Raw genomic sequence first — 10963 nt, forward strand, 5'->3', positions numbered from 1 at the left:
CTTACTCCCAACACACAGCAAGGACTCCTCCAGGGCCAACACGGGCAGCTCAAGCCCCTGATGGTCAGGACCCCTCCCATCTCCAGCTCTGAACTGCCCCCACCCACGCTGAGGCTCTCACACTTTCCAGCCTGTGCTTCTCCAGATAGATCTGGACCCAGAGCCAGAATCGGGCTCTGACGCCATGCCACATTCTCCAGCAGCCCCTCTCCACTCCCTCTCTCCTGACTTCACCAGGCTCTAAACAGGGATCGGGAAAGATGCAACAGAGCAGGTGCTCAGAAAATATCTGCTGAGCGTATGGAGCTCCCAGAAAAGGGGCTCAGGGGTGACTAGAGTAGGGACCCCTGCCCCCAGTGCAAGCACTGCAGATGCCTCACATATCAAAGGACTGAGAGGTGAACAACCAGGTGGGGTGAGAGGCTGCCATTTCAGTGCCTGGCACCCCTCTGCTTCCATTAGATAAACTATCCTATATGATAAATAAAAGGAGCGACACGCACAGAGAGTTAGGGCAGAGTCCCCAAAGCAAACAGGCAGAAGAACGCTGCCAGATCCAAGGGTCCGCCAAGCAGCTCCCCACATGAAGGTGATGCGAGTCAGAGATGCCTCTGCCTCTGGGGGTGTCACATCAGCTGTAGTGGCACCAGTTATCACTGCTGATTTAGCACAGAACGGCCTGTGATGAGGAAGATAACCATTACTTAATGAAACGCAATTAATTTAAAAGCTGAAATCTGTTAAAGCCCAAAAGAGAGGCACAATCAGGAGTTCTTGGTCGGGAAGGGCTTCTGCTCTCAGTTTCTAACCCAGACAGCAGCACAAAGGTGTCACCCCAAGAACAGAAAGCAGACTGCGTGTCCTTATGTACGCATGTTCCTCCCCAGCACCCGAAGGACAGAGAAAGGCCACAAGCAGCATCTTCCCAGGACAAGGACACAAAGAAGGGCATATAGGTCAGGCTCAGCCCACTGCTGTTCTTGGAGAAATGGCCACCAGCACAACTAACTCTGGCCTGCCTTAGGGGCTCACGATCCAGCAGTCAGGCCAGGAAGGCTGCGCTGGGACCCATGGCCAGGATCAATTACCCATCAATCAGCCACCAGCTTTCACTGTCACCAGCCAGGACCAGCTAGAGAGCCCAAGCTAGTGCCTGATGTTTGAGGCCTGGCAGGCAAGTTAGGGAGAAACACATACACACACACACCTCCTAACCCCAGTGACTGGCCTTCACCACACTGACTGAGTGCTTTATCATAACAAAATGCTTGCACACATCTTATCTCCTTCCATCGTCACAATAATTCGGTGGCTGGGGAGGAAGGAAGCACAGACCTATGTGTGTCCTTCTCAGGAGTCACCTCCGACCCATGGTGCTGGCTGGCTGGTGGAGGCACAGCCTGGCTTTCTACAGCCTCCAATTCCTAACACAGGCCCCGCTCCACTCCACCCCACCCAAGACAGCTGTCACCAGCTCTGAATAATATGGACAGATGTTAGAGCACATGGCTCACTTATTACACCAAAAGACGGAGACATGTGAACTGTGTTTTATTTGAACAATGCACACACTTGCTGCCAGAGAGACCTGTGAAATCCATCTTCCCTAAATATGTGCGCTCACTCAATGAATGGGGATCCAATTTTCGAAGCTACAGATTTTTCCAAGAAAAGTGATAATCAAACCAACTGGGAAAAACTGTAAACTATGTTTTTTTATTAAGTTAAAGATGCATACAACAGTTCAGAGAAATTCATCCTTAGAACTGCCTTGCTGGGGAATCAATTCCAGGAATGTAAAAACTAGAGGGGGGAAGAAATTATATATATGTCTATGTAAAGTATATATCCCAACTGAAAATTCTAAATGCCAATACTGTTCTCCTACTCGTTGACTATTGACTAATTAGAATTTGTTCAGAACAAGGGCTTGAGCATTTCAGAGCTGAGCATCTCTTCGCACAGTTGATTCTAGGAAGCGGAAGTACACAGAATCTGTGTTAGCTCCAAGTGCAAAAAGGAAAACACCTTACAGACCCGCTAACAATGTCAGCTGTCTTCCTGGATGGCAAGCTCCCAAACCCCCTTGCTGTCCCCATGAGGGACATACCCATTACTCTCCAACCACCAACCAGTACTCACGTCCACTGGTCACTAGCTATCAGATTCTCGAGGCACATGTTGAAAATTAACCCCTGTACGTGTCACATGAGTGGTCTTAAGTCCTACTCAGGCCCAGTTTAAAAACACATCTGATGCAAACTGGGCCCAGTGGGAACCAGGAAGAGAATGTGGGCCTTGTGCTCCCTCCAGCACAGGCCTGAAGCCCAGGGCTTCCCGTAGCAGCGGCATGCTCTGTGCTCTCAGCAAGTCACAGCTGCCTGGCCCTCAGCCTCCTTGCTGCCAAGTTAAGACAACAGACCTGCCTCTCGGGCTTGGCAGGCAATTATTTAAAACAGCAAACACGGAGGAATGGAACTCAACATGCAGAAGTGCCTAACAATGTGTGTGTAGTTCAGGTTGGTTCCTCCATCAAAAGCCATCTTCAAATGCTGGAGTGCCTCAGTTTTCAGAAAACTAGAAGATGCAAATATTTCTGCAGTCAGTGGATGCAGAAATCTCACCCACATCTTTTTTCCTTCTTAATTTTGATCCTTCAGACATAAAACAAATGTAGCACCTTACATTAGAACAGCACTTTACAGTATATGAAGCATCTACACTACATTCTCTTACTAGGCTGTAGTTGAAACTTGCACACACGATCCTACAAACCCCCAGTAAAACAGCAGAAACCACAACAGGCCTGAGGCCACACAGGCACCACCCGAAGGAGCACGCCACCCTGGTATCATAACGGTATCTCACATCAGCTCAGTATCATGTCTCACTTGTGCCTCATGAGGACCATGGCAAGAAGTATAACGTGCAGACTGCAGACGCTGAGGACTCCCAAGGCCAGTGACCTGCCCACGGTCCCAGGAACTGGTGGTAGAGTCAGGTTCAAACCCAGCTCTTGTCACTCCAAACCCCATCCTCTTTCCCTACCTTGAGCTGCCTTCCTCCTTATGAAAGCAGCGCACCTCCCCCGGCAAGGCCAGAACACAGGCAGGAGGAATCCAGCGGGGAAGGCTTCGGGAGGGAAGGCTGGCAAACAGGGACAGGCAGAGCAGCCGGGAGCCTTGAGACGCCGGGTCTGACAGAAGGTACAAGACAAGTTTAGAAACATCCAGATGGAGGAGGGCGGGAACCTGGGCAAAGGGTGCCTCACGCCCAGCGCATCTGTATCCCAGGTGACTGCAGGGGTAACGCACAGCTGGCTCTGGCAGCAGGTCAGCCCAACTGCAGACCACCCAAACCACCGAAAAGCCAAAAGGGGATTTCTGTGAAGAACCAGAATGCCCGCTCTTTGGGCCCGACTGCCTTCCCAACCATGTTGGCTTCTGGCCTAGGGGAAACCAACCGGCACTGTCCAGCTGCACGGCTCTTTCCTGCCTGCCCACTGAGTGCAAGGTTCTGTGCTAGGTTCTGGGAGGGACTGCAAATGTGAATACAGCTCAGTCCAGCCCTGGGTCTCAGGGAAAGGAGGGGCAGGACGCCAGGCTTGTGCTGAAAGGAAGAACAACGCTCCTGGGGTGTCATGCATTCATTCATCTGACAACTAGCAGTGAGGGTCTATGAGGAGCCAGGCACTGTTCTAGCTGCCAGGGATACAGAGGTGAACACACTCTTTACATTGGAGCGGTAAGAGACAGACAATAAACGAACAAGTGATAAATAACAAATTGAATGTTAAGCACTAAGAAGAAACATAAAGCACAGTTAACAAGAAAGAGGGAAGTGATGCTAACTTACATAGGGTGGCCAGGGACTGGCACATAAACAGAGAACCAAAGTAAGTGAGGGAGCAAGCCAGGTGGACATCTGGAGGAGGCTCACGCCAGGGAGCAGGAATGACAGGTACAAAGGCCCTGAGGCAGGCATGAGATTCGCAACTTTGAGGATTAGTGGGTAAGATGGAAAGAGCCTACATTCCGATAGGATCATCAGTGATGGACAAAAGGGCTCCAGGCCAAAGCGGCAGGTGGGGACCGGGTGGGGACAACTCAGAGCAAGCCTGGGCGGTGAGCCTCTCTGCCTGGAGAGACCATGGTTGGGAGTGAGGGAGGGAACTTGAGAAAATCAGGCTGAGGGTTGCGGGTATGCAGTGGGCACAGGGGAGCCACTGAGGCCTTCAGCAAGGGACACCAACCTGGCCTGGGCCAACCTTTAACCCCTGGGAAACCTCAGAGCTGGCACAGAAATCCTAATTCACAGCAATAGCACCTCACCAACATGTAGGGTTCCCAAGCAGACGCAGGAAACTCAAGCCCCTCGGAGAGCCCAGCTGCATGACCTTGAGGTCACCGTCCTCCCCGGGCTCCCTCGTGCGTCCAAGAGAGGACAGGGAGAGCGTGGAGGACTGGCTGCAGGAGAGGCGAGAGAAGACAGCGCCCACGACAGCTGACTCAGCCTGTGCCAGCAGGCTGCTCTGAGACACCCGCTGGACCCGACCCAGGTGGTGGGCGAGGGACTCGGGGAGGGAGAAGGAGCCAGAGACTCCTCCTTGTGGGCACAGGGCCCGACCACCAACCCAGCACCTGGGCCTCCTCCTGGTGAGCAATCATCTCAAACGTGACCTCCGTCCAGGATCAAGCCGCATGACAGTCGGCGCCTCCGTCACTCCCCACCGGTGCCCACACACCCCCAGCCCTCACAGCCACCCGGCCAAGGTCGGGGCTACCGCGGCCCAAGGCTCTAAGGCCAGGCTGCAATGCTGGTTTCTGGCACATGTGCCGAAAGGCCCTGGAGAGCAGCCGGGGATGTGTTCAGGGCCTCTGTGCCCACCTGTCCCTAGCCCTCTCGGACTCCCCTTGACAACAAAGGTTTCTCCAAGACCTCAGACCGCGGCGTCACTGGGGCCCTCACCTGTTGAGTGGCTGGGTCAGATGTGCAGGGCCAAGGACAGGGAGGAGCACGGAGGAGGAGCTGCGGCCTAGAGGGGCCTGTGCATCCAGGTTCTGCGACCCCCCACCCCCCACCGGCCTCACGGCTGCCCAAACCACACAAAACCCAGCTGATGCCAACCTCCCCATCTGCTGTGCTTTTCCTCTGAGTTCCTCAGTTGTGTCTAGGAAAAGTCAAGGTGTTAGCCCTCCCTCTCAGCTTCCAGGGGTGCGACCGGTGTCTTTTACAATTATCTTTTATTTTTATCTAGCATTTCTTAGCTCAGTTGGCAAACTGGATTATTTATGCACCTCCATTTCACAACCCATCCCCGTCAATTATTCCTGTGAAACTAATATTTTATTTTTTTAAAAAAAAAAGGGTTAGAAGTTCTCAAGGGATAGTTATGCAAACAAGTTGAGAAGCCACAGCTCAGGCCTGCGATGCCTGAGAAAGCAAGCAAGGCGGGAGAGAACAAGAGGCTGACCTATCAGCTTCACCCTCCTGCCAGCGGCCACCCCACTTCTCACGCTCACATGCACGCAGGCACATACACACACAAGCACACCCCCTGCCCCCACCCCAGTGTTCAGCCGAACTTCGCCCAGGTGCAGAAGCTCCGGTGCAGAAGGCCAGGACATGAACGGCAGGCAGTGCGGGATGGGCACGGCCCTGCGCCCTAACAAATGATGAGAGGTCTGGAGAGATAGGCTCCCACAGAAGACCCTCCAGGTGTCCCATCGCTAGAGCCATCACCCAGCTCTGGCTCAGCTCTGGAGACCAGTGCAAGGGCCTCTCAGTCAGTGGTAGTGGTGCCCACTGGGGGAGGCTGCCAGCTCAGCACACTGACCACCAGCAAGCTCCAACTCATCCACTAATGACACCCTGGACGCCACCCAGAGTCCCAGTAGGTTCCATGTCTGTGTCGTCCTCTGCCCAGGAGACCCTCTCCAGCCAAGGCTGTGGATGGAGGCAGCGGGGACCGCCACCCTGGAGTGAGGGCACAGGGCAGGGCACCCTGGCAGCTCTAGGCTGGGAAACCAGCCCGTGTCCCCTGTAGGGTGGACACTGCCCACGAGACAGAGAGAAGCTCCCCCCACCTCACTTCACCAGAGGGACCGCTTACCCAGAGGCTTGAGAAAGGGGCTGCCACGGGCTCTGGGCACGTGCAGAGCACCTCAAATGTGTGTCTCAGGAAGAGTTGTCCCGCTTCCACCCTCGAAGCCTTCAGGTCTTTATTTCTAAAACCACTGCTCTTTCTCAAAGAAAGAGAGAGAGGGAGAAAATTCCCAGAAAGGGAGACAGAAGTTGAAGAGGCCACCGACAGCTGAGCCCACAGGATGAAGTGCCCAAAGGAGATGTCCGATTTGGGGTACTTCACCGTCCCCTTGGTCCTTTATGAGTTCTCTGAACCACAGATTTGAGTCTGGCCCCTCTCAGGCCGCATCTGAAGAGATCCGAAAAAAACTAGTCTTTCTTCTGCAAGTAAATAGTAAGTTAAGCAGGCTCCATCTCTGCCTCCGCTCTCAGCGAGGCGCGGGCAGGGCGGCGCGGGCCCAGGGCAAGTTCGCCCCCAGCTCTGGCACCCGGAGGCCCTCCGCCACCGCCCGGCCGCGGCGCGAAGCCCAGCTTGGGGAGCGGGGGACGCGCGGTTCGCCTTGACCATCAGCGGCCCAATCCCGGCAGCAGCCTGCCAGGCTGTGCCCGCCGCGGGGAAGGGGCCGCGCCAAGGGGCTGGTCTGCGCTGCGCCCCCAGCCCCGCGCCGGCGCCCAGGGGAACCGGGGAGTGGAATTTTTAATTGAGGAGTTTCTCCCTCCGGGCCTCATTATAAAGGGAAAAGGGAGGGGGCGACGATCGGGGCTCAGCTTCCCAGGAGGCTGGAACGCCAGAAGCGACCCCAAACTCGGGAGTTGCCGCCTGGCACGAGGACTTGGTGCCAGCGCTGAGCGGGGCGGCGGAAGGCACTAGCGGCCCGGCCAGCCCGGAGGGACTGGAGCGCGCAGCCACCGCGGGCCAGCGCCCCTTGTCCGCGCGGGGTCGCCCCTCACCGCCGCGCCCCCCGCCCGGGATGCGCGTGCCGCCGGCTCGGCCCCACCGCAGCCTCCCGCCGGTCGACGGGGGCGCCGGTCTGCACCCCAGACCCCAGCAGCGCCCGGCCGCCCCACAGCCCCGCCGGGTCCGGGGGGCAGCGCTCGGGCGGCAGCACCCGCGTCCCCAGCGCCCCGGGCCCCCGCGCCGGCCCGCGCGCCCCCGGGCTGCGGCCGGGGCGCCCCGCTTACCTGGCCCGGGCGCGGGGGCGCAGGTCCCGGCCGCCCCGCCCGCCGCCGGCTCCGTCCGCGAGGCCGAGCGCGGGGCCGCCGCCGCAGCTCTTTGTGAGCCCGCGCCGAGCCGCACACCGAGACTGCTAATGAGCCCGGGAAGCTGGATAGCGGCGGGCGCGCCCCGGACGCGGCGTACGGCACGCAGGGCCGCCTCTGCCGGGCGCACGCGGCGCGGCGCAGGGCGCACCCCGCACCGGCCTGCCGCGGCCGCCCAGCGCCCCCGCCCCGGCCTCTCTCGCCGCGTCCCCGGGACGCGGGGGCTCGGAGACGCTCGCCGCCAAGAGCGCGCGGCGGGAAGAAAGGGAGGACAAAGATGCATTCGGGCCCGCCCCCTCCCCCTCCCGAGCCCGGCGCCGGGACAGTCGGCGGGGCGGACGGGCGCACCTGGGGCCCGGGTCCTGCGGGGCCGGTCTCGGGGACACGGGCCGGTGCCCAGGTTCTGGAAGCCACGGTGCCCCAACCGCCGGGGCTCTGGGGCGCACACAGATTCCCGGCTGCGCCCCGGACCTGCCAAATCAGGAGCCGTATGGGGTCTGGTCCTCCGGCGGGTAGAACAGGTGACCGCGAGGCACCACTGCGCCCACCCCCTGCCCCGGGCGCCGCGCTGCCCTCTGGTGGGCTCGGGAGTGCGTGCGGCGTGGAGGGGCCTCTGCGACCGCGCCCTGCTCGGTCCCGCGCGGCGATATGTGGGGCCCCAGGCGAGAAGCCCTCGGGGGTCGCACCCTAGGAAAGCCTCATCTGGGAGGGGAGGCCCCCTGCTGCCGTCTCCACCGCAGATCCCCCAGTCGCGGGCTGCCTCCAGGTCCTCTGTCCCAGTCTCTGGTAACCACCCCATTTCTAATACCTTGTGCTGCCTTAGCCCTCTCCTACCCCAGGGCCTCATGCAGCCCTTTCTCTCTTTGCTGTCCTGAAAGGAGAGGACCCTGACCTATCCACTTCCAGATACCCACACACATCCCAAGGCGAGTCGGTGATCCACCCCTAGAGTGGGAAAAATCCCACTGGAAGGTTGTGCTGGAGACTCTGGTGTCACCCCTACCCCCTCTGGCCCTTTCGTTCAGTCCCCCGGCGATGCGCTACCCAGTGGTTCTACCTGGACAAGTGCACAGAGTGCCTTGTCTGCTCAAATCCTGGCCATTTGCCTTCTGTTTTGTTTTCTTTTGGCTGGATTAAGGTGATGCTGTGGTGAGGGAAGTTCTGGAGAGGAGGCCTGGGTGGGGTGAGGGGAGCCCCTCCTCCTGCTGCCCTGAGGGCCAGAGCTGAGACCCTGAGGAGAAGGGACTGTGGGAGGCCGACATGTGAGTGGGACTAGGGGCAGACTCAGCGTGGACTTTGTGGCCATGGGCACAGGCGGGCCTGTCTCTCTCCCCAACTCCCTCTCCCATGCCCCAGTCACAGTGACCCAGAGGGTCAGAGCATTCAGTTGGGGGCCTGGGCCTGGTATGGTAGGCAGCTTTGTAGCCAGAGTGCCAAACAAAGGCAGCAAAGGCAGAGCCCAGAAGTGAGCCGGAGGCCGTTTCCAGACCCACTCCCCCACCTTGGAGGTGTTTGTGTTCCGCTCTTCCCATGGGCAAGCTCTGGACCAGTCCCTGCGGTTAGACCCTATCCCTTCACACAGGAGCAATGGTGGCTAATGTCCGCAGTCCACAGGGTCAAAGGCACAGGGCTGCCCCAGCCTCACCCAGGACTCAAATCTGGTGGGCTCCGGCCAGGCTTCACTGTTCAGAGAATTTTTAAAGAATCTTGGAGCAGGGAAAGCCTTTCTCAGTATTCCACAAAACCAAAAAGCCATAACATAAAAGATTGCTAAATTTGACTTCAGAAAAATTCCTTCATGGCAATCACCACCATAAGCAAAGTCAATAACAAACCAGCAACAAAACATTTGCAACTCAGATCACCAACAGTTAATTTCCCTAATATAGAGAGAGCGTCTAGAAATAGATAAGGAAAAAGAACAACTCAATAGGGAAAAAAACAGGCACAAGTGAGGAGCAGACAGTTCACAGGAAGGGAAATACAACTGACGCTTGAATATCTGAAAAGATGTCCTGATTGTTCATAATAAGAAATGCAGATTAAAACTACACCCAGACACCATGGTTTTTGCCTATCACAGACCCAGGAGAGCAGTAACACAATACGTCCCGAGGGCAAGGGGATCCCAGACTCCTGCACTGCCATGGGAGTGTAATGGGGGTGTAAATCGGTACAACCTCTGTGGAGGAAAACCACATGAGCTCTATCAAAATCACAAATGCACAAGCCCTGTGACCTAAGAATTCGATTTCTAGGAGTTTTGATATATGTGTACTACACGTGTGCAAAATAGCCATGAGTAGCCTTATTCGTTGTGTTGTCGTTTGTGTAGTGAGTGACTGCAAACAGCCTCGATAGCTGTCAAGAGGAACTGTTACAGATATGAGGGCACAACCAAACACTGAAATAGTGTGCAGCCTTGAAAGGAGGAAACAGGAACCATGTGATGAACTAACATGGAAAGTTCTCCCGGATACACTGTTAAATGAAAGAACAAAGAGCAGAAGTTGTGTGTAATACGCCAACGTGTGTGTAAAAACAGGAAAAAGGAGTAAGCATACGCATGCTTGCATGAGGTCATAAAGCCTCTCTAGAAGGATCACAAGAAACTAGTAAATGTTGGTGGCCTCTGGGAAGCAAACTGGTGGCTAAGGCACAAGTGACAGGAAGACTCTTTACTGATGATATTTTTTATTTTTGAAGCATATAATATTATCTATCCCAAAGCAAAATTTTTAAATTATCATTCATAACCCTGGTTCTTAACTCTTCATAGAGTAACAGAAATCCAAAATCTCTGTCCCTTTCCCCAAAGGAAAAAATAGACCTTTTGATCCAGAAACTAAAGTAGATAGTTGAGTGACTGCATGGTCAAACAACATGGTCCTGCTACCTACCGCCACCTAGTGGCGGTATTCGTGAATTGCAGGCTTGGTGTCAATACCATTCAGCTTGGAGAAGCTCACAGGCCAGGCCAGATTTTCCAGAAGGCGTTTGTAAAGTGCAGCCCAAAACTTGTCAGTTCCTCAGCACTTGCCGTAACTTAGTTTTTAAAAATAATGCCCGCCTTCCCTATATAGGGCAGAAGATTATTGCTCTGCCTTATAGGCTTGGAAGGACATTCCCTTACAAAACTCTCAAATGACAAAATATTAATTTTTCTTTCGTTTGTAGACTGTGTATAAATGAGTTTGATTGGTAAGTACATGTCCTCCCACTGTGGGGATTGAAGAACAGCTTCCCTCCCATAAAGTTACCACTTAGCATAAGCCTTGTTGGGTCTCACCTCCCTTGTTAATTCCTAGCACAGGAGCTCTTCCTTACCCCTCATCCTTGTGCAGTCAGCAGTGCCCTGAGCAAGGAGCTGGGGTCCTGCCTACTGTTCCTGGCTAAGGCAGCAGCCAGCGCGCGGCCTCAGGTAGATCAACTGGGGCCTCCATGGTATAGTTTCTTCCTCCGTTCAGGTGAGAAGTTAGCCTCGAAAACACTCAAGGTCTGGGATGTATGAGAAGAATTGTGGTCTAACCTCCCATGGTAGTCTTTGATTCTCTTACCTTTGGGATTTAAGTCAGTGGGAAGATTCAGCAATCAGATCACGCTCTGGTAGACTTTTCCA

At 55.6% G+C, this 10963-nt stretch overlaps 1 protein-coding gene across 19 annotated transcripts in view; it reads right to left on the reverse strand.

Moving 5' to 3' along the window:
• Nucleotides 1-7996, reverse strand: part of APBA2 (amyloid beta precursor protein binding family A member 2) — a 226028-nt gene extending 218032 nt beyond the window's left edge. For 3 of the 19 annotated variants that reach the window (XM_070571751.1, XM_070571735.1, XM_070571791.1), the window contains exon 1: nucleotides 7693-7897. The gene's annotated coding sequence lies outside the window, so the exon portion shown is untranslated. Of the gene's footprint in view, nucleotides 1-3048; nucleotides 3530-6112; nucleotides 6715-7266; nucleotides 7525-7692 lie in introns of those variants that run through there. The other 16 variants (XR_011525819.1, XM_070571726.1, XM_070571782.1 and 13 more) reach the window with 13 other exon arrangements.
• Nucleotides 7997-10963: the final 2967 nt, after the last annotated feature.

Source organism: Equus przewalskii, chromosome 1, assembly GCF_037783145.1.
Source record: "Equus przewalskii isolate Varuska chromosome 1, EquPr2, whole genome shotgun sequence".
In the NCBI taxonomy this organism is placed as follows: domain Eukaryota; kingdom Metazoa; phylum Chordata; class Mammalia; order Perissodactyla; family Equidae; genus Equus; species Equus przewalskii.